The following is a 14,400-nucleotide window of genomic DNA, read 5'->3' as shown; positions in this document are numbered from 1 at the left end:
ATCACTGTGCCTCACTGTGCATCACTGAGCACAGGGTGACACAGTACTATCTGTCATAATCCCCCCGGACTTTTACTTTTAAATCGCCATTTTTAAAATGTTACACTTAGTACTGTACACTTATACTGTATATCTCTGTATATTTGTGGCTGTATATTTTCTATTTTAGAACGTATATACATAACAGAATGTATATATCCCGGACCGTATTTTATTCTTATTTGTATTCTTATTTGTGACTTTTGTTTCTGACTACCTAAATGTTTACTGTTTACTGTGAGCGATCTGTAGTGCTGAATAAAGTATTTATATTCTATTCTATTTAGGGATGCTCGATATTGGCTTTTTTACCGATACCGATATTCCGATATTGTCCAACTCTTAATTTCGATACCGATACCGATACCGATATCAACCGATACCGATATATGCAGGGTTTCCCCCCAAAAAAACTGAATAATTTCAGGTAATTAATAATTTCACTGGATGCATTCAAAAGGCTTTCTAAATGTAAGCATTATCTGTGCAAAATATGATAATTAAAAAAGTTAAAATTAACATTACATATCTCTTGTTGTTGAATTAAACCAACATGCATACTTTTGACAATAAATAAAATAAGAATTGGTTCTTACTTGCTTGCCTGGGTAAATAAAGGTTAAATAAATGTAAAAAAAAAAAAAAAAAAAATTTTTTTTTTTTTTTTAACGATACCGATATTTTCCGATATCACATTTTACTGCCGATATCGGCCGATAATATCGGTCGGCCGATAATATCGGACATCCCTAATTCTATTCTATTCTATTCTATTCTATTCTATTCTATTGGTTTGTAACCATCTGTATATACACACTGGGTTCCATCTGCAAAGTAGTTCCTGAACCACTCTCTAGCCTCGTCACACATACCGACATCATTGTATATATACACACTGGGTTCTGTCTGCACCCTGTCTGTCAAGTAGTCCCTGAACCACTGCCTAACAACAGCAGCTCTTCCACTTCCTTGGACAGATCAACAAACAGTGCAGCACAGTGCTGATTTCTGTCCAAGGCATTGATAATATAATTTGTTACCAACCTACTGTAGCTGCTATTATGGTACCTGATGTAAAGCCAGACTGATTTTAACTTAGAATATTGTTGTCGTCCGGGCTACATGGTGCAGTGGGCAAGGCGCTCACCACGAATACTGGAGACGCTGGGTTCGCCTGTTCGAGCCCAGCGCTCCACATTTGCTTTCAGTTTAGCTGGTCGTCCGTACTAATACACATTGGCCGTATTAGGGGGAGGGAAACTGATGGGTGGGGATCGGGCGTTGGGGACAGCGACTCCTACAGGTCGGTTGGTGCGCCTGCGCGGTAGAATCAGGAAGCGATGGGGGCGGCGCCCCTCCAAAGCTCAGACCCCTGACGCTGAAAGATTGCGCCGCGCAGGTGAAAAGATGCGACTGCTGTTACCTCGAGTATCGGAGGGGACTCGTGCTATGTATGACTTAGTCCACATTGCAGCCGGCTTGTGGGAGGCAAGAAACAGCGTTCGAGACAGGGGAGGGTTGAATTGGATGATACGAAATTGGGATGGGAGAAAAATGGGAGAAAAAGTGGATAAAAAAATAATAATAATATTGTTGTCGTCCAACACGTGTTTCAATTGAGAGTTTACTTGAGATTCAAAAATCTTGACAATGGTAGGACGTTTTGGAAATAGGGCGGTAGTTGTTTAAGTCCAAAGTGTCCCCTCCTTTCAGTAAAGGGGAGAACACTCTGGTTAAGAATACGAGCAATAGAACCAGCTGCACGCTTTAAAAGATAAGGATCCAGGTTGACTTTTTTTGGAGCTTTCAAAGCTTTACACATCTCCACACTGGAAATAGTTACATGGATCCACAATCACCCACCCTCCAAGCGATTTTGATTGACTTTAACAGCTGGAAAAATACACGAGCTGTCAAAAGATATTTTTAAAAACAGACTTATGTAAACTATTGAGGAGTCTGTCGCAGTCAACCAGCACCTGCTACCGAGTCTGGCCCTTTAGCTCAGCTGGTTAGTGCGGCCGCCTGTGGATCATATATGGTCCCAGGTTCAGATCCACTGGGTTACATTGGTGACAGAGGTGGGATCTCACTGCCCAGTTTTATGTAGCAACAGGGGTTGGATCTGAGTGTCTTAACCTCGGGAATGTGCGCATGTGGATAAAAGAACATGCAAGGACGCACTTCTCGGGGGGATAACGACTGTATCACTTTTATCCAAAGCGCTTTACAACTTATGCTTCACATTCACCCATTCACTCAAACACTAACACACTAACACACTAACACACTCAAACACTAACACACTAACACACTAACACACTCAAACACTAACACACTCAAACACTAACACACTAACACACTCAAACACTAACACACTAATACACTCAAACACTAACACACTAACACACTCAAACACTAACACACTCAAACACTAACACACTAATACACTCAAACACTAACACACTAATACACTCAAACACTAACACACTAACACACTCAAACACTAACACACTAACACACTAACACACTCAAACACTAACACACTAACACACTCAAACACTAACACACTAACACACTAATACACTCAAACACTAACACACTAACACACTCAAACACTAACACACTAACACACTCAAACACTAACACACTAACACACTAATACACTCAAACACTAACACACTAATACACTCAAACACTAACACACTAACACACTAACACACTCAAACACTAACACACTCAAACACTAACACACTAACACACTCAAACACTAACACACTCAAACACTAACACACTCAAACACTAACACACTAACTCACTCAAACACTAACACACTCAAACACTAACACAAACACACTAACACACTCCAACACTAACACACTAATACACTCAAACACTAACACACTAACACACTCAAACACTAACACACTAACACACTCAAACACTAACACACTAACACACTAATACACTCAAACACTAACACACTAATACACTCAAACACTAACACACTAACACACTAACACACTCAAACACTAACACACTCAAACACTAACACACTAACACACTCAAACACTAACACACTCAAACACTAACACACTAACTCACTCAAACACTAACACACTCAAACACTAACACAAACACACTAACACACTCCAACACTAACACACTAACACATACAAACACAAACACACTAACACACTAACACACTCAAACACAAACACACTAACACACTCAAACACTAACACACTCAAACACTAACACATTAACACACTAACACACTCAAACACTAACACACTAACACACTAACACACTCAAACACTAACACACTAACAGCGGAGGCAAACATACAAGGTGCCAACCTGCTCGGGAGCAGTTAAGTGTCTTTGCTCATTGACACTTCGACGCGCTGCCGGGAGGAGCCAGAATTTAACCAGGAACCTTCCGATTACCAGACAACTTCCTGAATCACTTTCGCCCATTACAAGTTGGGGCGGTTGATGAGTCACAGTCAACCGGCACCTGCTAACGGGTCTCACTCTGTAGCTCAGCTGGTTAGTGCGGCTGCCTGTGGATCATAGGGTCCCAGGTTCAAATCCACTCGGTTACATTGGTGCCAGCGGGGGCAATCTGTATCCAGATTTAGGTAGAAAAGGGGGTGGGATCTCTCAGTGCCTTAGCCCCAGGAAAGTGCACGTACGAATATGATGAAATAACGTGCAACGACGCACTTCTCAGGGGGGAGGACGGTAAAACTACTGAGGAGTCAGTCGCAGTCAACCAACACCTGCTAACAGGTCTGACCCTTTAGCTCAGCTGGTTAGAGCTGCCGCGTGTGGTTGCAGGTTCAAATCCACTCGTTTACAGGAACTCAAACAGCATAGCAGGAAGGGAAATATCTTAAAAAGCCTTTATTGTATCAAATGGTAAATGGCTGCATTTATCCAAAGCGCTTTACCTCCTCACATTTTCCCATTCACTCACACGGCAGAGGCAACCATGCAAGGTGCCGACCTGCTCATCGAGAGCAATTAGGGGTTATGTGTCTTGCTCAAGGACACTTCGACAGGCTGCCCGGGAGGAGCGGGAATCGAACCGGGAACCTCCAGGTTACCAGACGACTGCTCTACCTCCTGAGCCACTGTCGCCCCGTCTCACAGCTACATAGTTTCAAAACGCCAACATGTTTTGACCAAGCTGATCTTCATCAGGGCACCAGCTTGGTCAAAACATGTTGGCGTTCATAAACTATGTAGCCGTGATACAATAAAGGCTTTTTAAGATATCTTCCTTCCTGCTCTACTTTCTGAGTGCCTGGGACCCAAGAGCATGATCTTTTGTGAAAACATTGTACTCATTAAGAGCACAGGTCTAGTTGAACTCTGCTGCATATCCACTCAGTTACACTTATATTGTTCTTTGTCTGAGGGGTTAAATTCGTTATGAGTGATGCCAGTAACTAGTTACTCTAATCTGATAACTTTTTTCAGTAAATAGTCATCTAACTTGTTACTTTTTACAAGCCAGTAATCTGATTACAGTTACTTTTCCAAGTGGCTGTGCGTTACTATTTAGTTACTATCTCATAATGCTGATGATAAGAGAGCCAGGGGTACAGTCAGCTAGACCGGCCACACACACATGTTTACGTTTATAGCTGATTTTAGAATGGCTTCAGCATGAAGTTAAATCAACAGCCAATCACGATTTATGACATTATTTACATTTACATTTAGTCATTTAGCTGACGCTTTTATCCAAAGCGACTTACAAGTTCTGTACGGCAAGTCATCAGGAAGGGCACAACTCAGCTGAGTAACAATGTTCATCAAAGTGTTGAGTGCTATAGTGTAGGTTAGTTTATTAGGACAAGTGCATGACAGTAAGGTTAGTTAGGGTTAGATTTTTTTTATTATTATTTTTTTGTATGCACTTGCGATAAAGCATTATTAAAAAAAACTGTTGTCATTCTTACGTTGTGGCAGCAGCAGGGGACGACGACGACGACTTCGTAACCTAGTTACTTTCAAAGTAAGTTACTTTGATAATCAAGTAATCAGTAAAGTAACTAGATTAGGAGTAATCAGTAATCAGATTATTAAGTAATCTGTGGCATCACTGGGTGTGACAACCCCATCCCTCTCCTACAGGTTAGCTAATATAAGGGGTATACCTGTGTATGTGCTAACCTGTCTGTCATTCACAGACACTGTCAGTAGGAGGAGTCATACCTGCTGAGCTCAAAGGCTATAAGGACTGGCTTCTCCATATTGTCTCTCTCCTCTCCTCCAAGCTGGCCATGACCTTTTGTTTGGTTTCCGCTCACTCTTTCATTATTTAATAATCATTAAATTACTTTCACTACCACACTACCAAAGGGTTAACCCTTTCACTGCAACAATACACAAGGTTAACCCTTTCACTGCCACCCGACAAAGGGTTAACCCTTTCACAACCACACTACAGAAGGTTCACCGTCTGTAGTGTGGTAGTGAAAGGTTCACCGTCTGTAGTGTGAATGAATGAATGAATGAATGAATGAATGAATGAATGAATGAATGAATGAATGAAAACTTTATTTAACAGATTGCAGAATGGGTACAATACAGTACGGCTCAATACACACAATTGTTAAGGGGATGCAGACCTGAGAAAGACGTTTGTCTTGTTTCCATCAGGGTCCCCCATTTTCAATTCATATAGACATTTATGACATACACAACATACATGACATTTATGGCATAGGGACATATAGGTATTTAGTACTGATACATTTGTGACAAGAGCGGTTTTGAATGTGGGTAGGGAAAGGGTTAAATCATCAAGTATACTTGTGTGGTCTCCCTTATTTAAGAATCAAGAATCAAGAGGTTTCTTTGTCACATACATACCAGGGCATACAGTGAAATGCGGGTGGTCATGCCCGCATTGATTGTGCAAAATACAATAATAAAATAGGCATAGAATGAAAGAAAACAGGTAAGACACGAGATCTGCATGATAAAAAAAGACATGCTAAGTTCCTGAGAAACTGGTTCCTATGTACTTAAGCATTACATCACGCGCAGGAGTGGTTTGTGACCAATAAACCATGCCTAGGGGTGGTCGTTAGGCCCGAGGCGCAGCCGAGGGTCGTTAGACCCCCCTAGGCATGGTTTATTGGTCACAAATCACGACTACAAGTGGTGTAAAGCTTTTATACAACTGCCAGATTCATCCAACCTTATTTCTATACAATAAACACACATTAATCGAAGATTTATTGAAAAAACCATCCGCCAGAAAAAGTAGTTCCCACAACTACAAAAAAGACAAGTTGCCTCCATGTGGAAGCAGCTTGAAGTGCATCCAACCAAACTAACACATCCAACTGTGTATTATTGGAATGATTGAGAGAAGTTGCCTCATGTGGAAGCAGCTTGAAGTGCATCCAACCAACTAACACATCCAACTGTGTATTATTGGAATGATTGATTGAAAATTTTATTACCAGATGCAGAATGGGTACAATACAGTACGGCACATTCCCCTTGACAGAATCGCTTCATATTTAGTCGTTATGGTGCTATCAACATATCCATTTGTTGTCCGCGATCTTGTTTTCTCCCGGAGTGAGCCGGGGAGTGATATGTGATTCGGTTGTGGGCGGGTCCTGAGCCCAGGACCGTGGATTGTTGCCAATAAAGACGTGTAAATGGCCAATCAGAATCGAGAAATTTGCATGCCGTTGTATAAACTACTATACAATATACAATTTACAATTTTTACTCTTAATGTGTCTAAACTATACTATACAGTACCTCCTCACTTTAAAGTGACTTTCCATTATTTAAAGTGACATTTTGTTTAAAGTGAATCGTTTAGTCTGTCCCCTGAGCATGGTTCATGACAGATGGTAGCACATATATAGAAGACATACCTTCTGAACCAGAGTGGCCGCCTGCTCGGGGTGCAGCACGCTGGGGACACGGGGCTGGGTGAGGCCTTCTTTCTCCGCCTTCCGGATCTCCTTCATGAACGTGGCCCTGAGGCGTCCCTGGCGCGCCCGCTCACAAACCTGGAGGATTCGCACCGCCTCCTCCAAACACATCGGGGACATCTGCTACGGGCAGAAATATAATAATAATAATAATAATAATAATAATAATAATAATAATAATAATAATAATAATAATAATAATAATAATAATAATAATAATAATAATAATAATAATAATAATAATAATAATAATAATAATAATAATAATAATAATAATAATAATAATAATAATAATAATAATAATAATAATAATAATAATAATAATAATAATAATAATAATAATAATAATAATAATAATACACTTTATTTGTATACCTTTCATACAAAAAGTGCAGCTCAAAGTGCTTTACAACAGAGAAGATAGGCATACAATGAGCACATAAAGTGCAGACACATTCACAATAACATCCCAACAGGCCACCTTGTTTATGGTTAGATTCAGTTTTAAAAATAGATAATAGATAATAAAAATAATAAGATAGAATAGACAGAGTAAAATAGTGCAATAGTGCAGTGCAATCAAATAGGAGAATAGAATAGACATACAATGAGCACATAAAGTGCAGACATATAAAATCACAGTATTTTTTTACAGTGCAATCAAATAGTTCTGGATTACTGTTTAATGTTTTTTTTTGTATCTACTTTTTCTCCTCCTTTTTCTGTGATTCTTCTCCCATCCCAATTTACCTCTCGTGCCAATTCTCCCTCCCCTCCCCTGATCGTTGCTCGCATGTGCCCCCCACTGGCCAGTCGTAGGGAGGATAGAAGCCCATCACATGTCCCCTCCGATACATGTGGAGGCAGCCAGTCACATCTTTTCACCTGCCAGCGCGGACTCTCATTGGCGAGGTGTAACGTGTGGGAGGCTCACACTGCCCCCGCCATTTCCTGTGCAGGCGCCCTGACCGACCTGTAGGAGTCGCTGTTTACAACGATCAAACTACCACCCATCGACTCCCCTCCCGCTGGCTCTGCCAATTGAGTCAGTATGACGGCCGGCCCAAGCCAGAGGCAACGCTGACAGCCGGATTCGATACCGGTGTCTCTTGCGTTGGTGACGAGCGCAATGTCCGCTGCGCCACCCAGCCGCACTGTTTAATGATTTAAAGTCATCTTAACTTCTATGTTTGGTATCCACAGTTTAAAACCTGACAGTCTTCCCTCCTGTTTATACCCACTTTGACCCTTCGAACTTCCCACTCAGGGCAAACCTCCCTCTCAGGGCGCAGTTCTAGGTCTGGGTCCTACACAGTTTTAAAGCCTGACAGTCTTTATACAGTCAAATGCCTTGGACAGATCAATGATATACTTGCATATAGTCAGTGTAATTAATCTACCACTCTAGTACTTTTGAAATGCATCATTTATTAACAGTATAATGGCATACAACTTAGCTCACATTTATGTAATTGACTCTTCATTTATTTATTAAATAAATAAATACATGTATTATTTATATATTTTCAGAAGCTTTGGCATGAATATTTAATTTAATTATTTTTAATTGGATGAAGACAGTGTATTTGCACAGTGAGCAACTACTGTACCATGAAGTAGGACTTCCTGTGACAAAGGAAATCCTTAGTTAATTTAAATAACAGATATGTAATACCAGAGATGTTTTTAGACCTAGTTTTTCAAGAAATAACACATAAAACAATGAGAAAAACTATTTTTGAGAATAACTAATTGACAAAAAATATCTTGGTCAATTACCACCTAAAGTGAGAGCAGCTCTACAAAGCAGCTTTGCTTGGCTTCAACGTTTTTTTGACTGTCCAGCCAAATGTGTTATAGGTAGAAACGTGGTGATGCACTAATTAAATAGGTATTCATTAACTCATTTTTATACCTTAATTAAAACCACAACCAATGATTTGACCTATGAGCCCAAAAATGCAGATACTGCACTCTGCCTTTGTATTACCATGCAGTTACATAGCTAATGCAAAGGGAAAGTGCAGTAACTACAATGTTAATGTATTTTCAGTTTGAGGAGAACTGTTTTGATAGATAGATATAGATTTGTTGCGACAGTGGCTCAGGAGGTAGAGCGGTCGTCTGGTAATCGGAAGGTTCCCACTCCTCCCGGGCAGCGTGTCCTTGAGCAAGACACTTAACCCCTAATTGCTCCCGATGAGCAGGTTGGCACCTTGCATGGTTGCCTCCGCCGATGTGTGAATATGTGAGTGAATGGGTGAATGTGAATCTCTCTCTCTCTCTCTCTCTCTCTATATATATATATATATATATATATATATATATATATATATATATATATATATATATATATATATATATATATATATATATATTGTAGCCTAATACTATCAAGTTGACAGTTATTATGACTTGGCTACAAAGTGTGCCATGTACAATTATTAAATAAGCCTATTTAACATCTGGTTATGGTTGTACTATCTGGTCCCAGTATGCAAAGACCTGGAGCGAATTATGGTAGGACGGTAGGATGAGTCAGCCAGAGAGAGAGAGAGAGAGAGAGAGAGAGAGAGAGAGAGAGAGAGAGAGAGAGAGAGAGAGAGAGAGAGAGAGAGAGAGAGAGAGAGAGAGAGAGAGAGAGATTTTGTTACAAGCGCTAGCTAGTGTTAGCTTTTCAGGGACAACCAAACTATTATTAGTACTACAGTGACCGCATGTCAGATATCCCAAGAGGTTCAATTTCGGTAGGCGAGTGCTTAGTCCACTGCGCTACCCAGCCGCACCAATATTACTGCAATTTTTACACCATATTTTCTCTGGAACAGAAGAATATTTGTAACACAAAATAAAACAGATATCCCAAAGGTTCAATTTAAATCATAATACAATTTGGACCGAACTTGTTGTTACTGTGGTTAGCCTTTGTGTGGGGCAGAAAGGCTCTGTGTAGAAAGTGTTGTTGGACTAACCGGCTCTGGAGCGATGAGTCCTCCTTTAGCCAGGATGTGAGCGAGCATCTTCTCTCTGTCTCTTAGCATTCGCATCTTCTCTCTCAGAAAATACCGTGGAATGGGTACCTCAAGGTCTTCCTGCAAGAAGAGAAGCACATGCAGTAAGTATATGTTCTAGTTTTTTTTTTTCCTCCATTTTCCTCCGATTTTCTCCCATCCCAATGTTAGTCGTATGCCAATTCCCAGTCCCTTCCTGGTCGCTGCGCACTTACCCCCCACAGTCAGATCATCTGGGAGAGTGGAGGCTACCACGTGCTTCCTCCGACACACGTCCAGCCAATCACCGCTTCTTTTCACCTGGCAGCGCGGATTCTCATTGAGAGGGCGTAGCGTGTGGGAGGACCACACTATCCCCCTCAAGTCCAATCCGCGCTTAGCAGGCGCCCCGACCGAACTGTAGGAGTCGCTGTTTACAACGACCCGGACCCACCCCGCCAGCTTCTCCCACCCTCTAATACAGCCAATTGTATTAGTGCAGACGGCCAGCCAAGCTGGTGACAACCCCGGAGCTGTGAGCTGGATTCGAACAGGCGAATCCAGCTCACAGCTCCGGGGCTGGTGACGAACGCAATCTCCGCTCGGCCACCTAACCGCCCTATATGTTCTAGTTGTAACATATTACCCCCCCCCCCCCCCCCCCCCACACACACAGTGCACACTAAGTGAAAAGAACACGCCAACATTTTGGGAAATTAGCTTACCGTCTTCTCCAGAGAGAGACAAGAAGATAGATACCAGTTTACTCTCTGTGCATTCAGTAGAAAGCTGAATCTGAATTCAGTAGAATCTGGCTGCACGTTAGCCTAGCTTAGCACAATGAATGGAAGCGGACATGGCCGGTTAGCCTAGGCACTGTCCAACTAACATGCATTGTGCTAAGCTAGGCTAACATGCAGCCAGATAGCTTTCTACTGAACACACAGAGAGGAAACTGGTATCTATCTTCTTGTCTCTCTCTGGAAAAGACGGTAAGCTAATTTCCGCAAATGTTGTCGTGTTCCTTTAAAGTGATTAGATTAGATTAGACAAATGTATTGTGATTTTACAGCACAGATACAGTAGGCCTACAAGGAAAATAAGTTTCGCATCCAACCAGAGCACAAATGTAACAGTAAAGTGTGATAGTAATATACAATGTACAGGTGATTAAACTGGGTATAAAATATATAAATTAGTACTACAGGTACTAGAGTATAGCAATAGCTGATCAGATGTATGTACAGAGTTGTAGTATTAATATGTACAGTGATACAGGTATAAAGACACTATGGTCATACAGGTCGGCATAATGTGCACAGGGCCCAGAATTCCTTGCTACGCCCCTGATGCCAGATGATAAAGAATAATAGGATCAAAACTCGTATCTTGGAATATACCAGTACACCCCTCGGTATTACTATTGAATGATGTTTTTGAGTTTGCAGTGAATCCACAGCTAAAGAGATTGGTTTTATCGGGTATCACAGTAGCTAAAAAGCTGATCGCATCACGCTGGTTTCAACCGGAAAAAATTTGCCGTAAAGTTTGGTTTCTTACATATCTCGATGTAATTTACCAAGAAATATCTACAGCAAGAATTCTGGGTCTCAATGAATCCAAAATGTCAATGTGGTTAGAAGTGGTGGAGAGAATAAAAGCTAGCTTATAATGGTAGTGTCTGGTTAGGTGCGAGGGATAGTGGAGGTACTTCTCAAGGTGGGGTCCGGGAGGGGGGGGTTCGAGCTGAGCATATGTGTGTAGGTTTTTTAGATAACAGGTATTAGGGGTATATCTTATATAAGACATCTAACCAAAATGTGATCTCATTGGATGTGCCCTGACAATTAATGCTTGTATATCTTATCGTGTGTTGTCATTATTTGTTTATATGTTTGTTTAAAAAATAATAAAAAAATAAAATACAAAAAAGAATAATAGGATCTAGCTTGAAAATAACCAGAATTGTGAAGAACCAGTGACTAAGGCTACGTTCACATTGCAAGTAACAGGGGCCCAAATCAGATCTCAGATCTGTTCTCTTCATGACAGTGTGAACGGCACAAATCACAAGGAATCTGGTCTTTTCCATTCTGATTTGAGCCACTTTCATATGTGGTCCTAAATCAGATACAGGTTGGATTTGTTTTATAATATAATATAATATAATATAATATAATATAATATAATATAATATAATATGATATTATAATATAATATAATATAATATAATATAATATAATATAATATAATATAATATAATATAATATAATATAATATAATAATTTAAGCGTCTTTGAGCACCTGGAAAAGCGCTATATAAAATAGATGTATTATTATATAAAATAGATGTATTATTATAATTACTTGGCCTCCACTGCATTCACATTCTAAATGATCTCAGTGTCCTCCATGTTTACGTCCTTCTATGTTATTGTTCACTTGCACATGCGGGTCAGTAGTACAGGACGCGTGACCAGTTCACACTGGAATAAAATAATGTGAACAACCAAAAACAAAAGAAAATCTGATCTGAGCAATAAATCAGAATTGAGCACTGAAAAAGCCTGCAGTGTAAACGTAGCCTCTATCATGACACCCGGCACCAACACTCACCGGCGTCATCTTGAGGTCTTGCAGGACATCGTCGAAGTAGTGGAACTCGGAGAACTCCACCTCCACCATCTCGTTCTTCAACTCCAGCAGTCGGCCCATCACCCCGTCCAACACCAGCCGCACCACGCGCCTCTTCTGGGGGTGAACCATCTGGTCGTGGAGGGCCTCCAGGTTGCGGAAGATGCGGAGGTACTTGAGGTAGAAGGTGGCCAGGCCCTGGAAGACCTGGAGGCGGTCCTTCTGCGGCCGCGGAGGCGCGGGGGGGAACTCGTTCACCAGGAGGTCTTCTAGCGCCCCGTGGGTCGCAGCCCATATCCTGGAGTACGAACTGAGGAAGGGATGGATTGAAAGCAACAGATTAGAAGATAGAAGAAGATAATAATAATTCATTACATTTATATAGCGCTTTTCTCAGACTCAAAGCGCTTTACAATGTAGGGTTAGGGAAATTGCCTCCTTCACCACCACTGGTAGCACCCAACCTTGGGCTACGCAAGCTCAATGGCTGCCATGATACACTGGCACCCGGCACACATCACACTACTACACAACGGCTGAACGGCTCAGGAGACAGGGATTGATATCAGCTAATTAAGGGGAAGGGATGATTAGGTGTGGTATGGTTTTATTCTTAATCCCCGAGGGGAAACAACATGGTTTGCCACCAGAGCGAATACAAAGGTGGCCTTGATGTCAGAGACCTGATTGGGAATTTGGCCAGCAACATCGGGGAAACCCAGACAGAGTGCCCCCTGCTGGACAACAACACGACTTTCGGGACAGCAGCCATGACCACCGGGGCTCGAACCTGTGATCATCTGATCATCATGAGTCCTGAGCTCTGCTCATGTAGCCACGCTGCCGGACAAGATGAAGATAATTTTTTATTGTCAACGTACACAACAAGGCAATTGAAATTTGTCTTTTCGCATATCCCTCCTATAGTTAACCGCACACAGTCACCCCCCACACGTATGCATTTCATCAGAGTGATCAGAGCGCAGGGTGGCCTGCAGTGCAGCATCCCTAGAGAAGTTTTGGGGTTCGGTGCCTTGCTCGAGGGCACTTAGGCAGAGTTGGTGGGCACCGTAGATGTAATACCAGCCACTCTTCAGTCACCTGCTCACAGCTGGAATACACCGTGGAAGACAGGCTGGGGATCGAACCAGGGGAGGCCATCCGGTCTACTCGGTTAAAGGTAATAGAGGAGGAAGCATGTGCTGAAATAAAGATTTCATGGTACAAATATCTTTGACTGAATAATATTGATTCACGGTATTATCTGAGTAATTACTAACCATAAGCTGAAAAGCTTCAAATAGCACTGAAAGACAATCACTTCATCAACTTTTTTTTATTAAAGGAACATTTTTCTGAAAGTATGTACATGAATGGAAGCGGACATGGTCGGTTAGCCTAGGCGTTGTCCGACTAACACCTCTCCGGAAGGCTGCTTCCATTCATTGTGCTAAACTAGGCTAATGTGCAGTCAGATAGCTTTCTACTGAACGCACAGAGAGGGAACTTGTATCCATCTTCTTGTCTCTCTCTGGAGAAGACGGTAAGCAAATGTCCCAAAATGTTGCTGTGTTCTTTTAAATAGCTGGTAATCATGGTAGTCATAATAAAAATAAATGTGTCATGCACTTGTCCTAATATACTAACCTACACTGTAGCACTCAACACTTTGATGAACATTGTTACTCAGCTGATAGAGTTGTGCCCTTCCTGATGACTTGTCGTACAGAACTTGTAAGTCGCTTTGGATAAAAGCGTCAG

General features: G+C 41.4%; 1 pseudogene across 1 annotated transcript in view; it reads right to left on the bottom strand.

Annotated features, from left to right (window-relative positions):
- The window catches only part of LOC311224273 (dynein regulatory complex protein 11-like), a 140,858-nt pseudogene that overhangs the window by 122,667 nt on the left and 3,791 nt on the right, over positions 1–14,400 (bottom strand). The window contains exons 2-4 of the transcript in view: positions 12,622–12,949; positions 9,988–10,107; positions 6,956–7,138 (exon numbers count right to left, since the gene is read on the bottom strand). The product of the transcript in view is annotated as a dynein regulatory complex protein 11-like (transcript). The remainder of the gene's footprint in view (positions 1–6,955; positions 7,139–9,987; positions 10,108–12,621; positions 12,950–14,400) is intronic.

The sequence above is a fragment of the Notolepis coatsorum genome, assembly GCF_963971535.1.
Source record: "Notolepis coatsorum genome assembly, chromosome: 1".
Classification (NCBI taxonomy): Eukaryota; Metazoa; Chordata; class Actinopteri; order Aulopiformes; family Paralepididae; genus Notolepis; species Notolepis coatsorum.
This window is presented reverse-complemented; position numbering and strand designations above follow the sequence as displayed.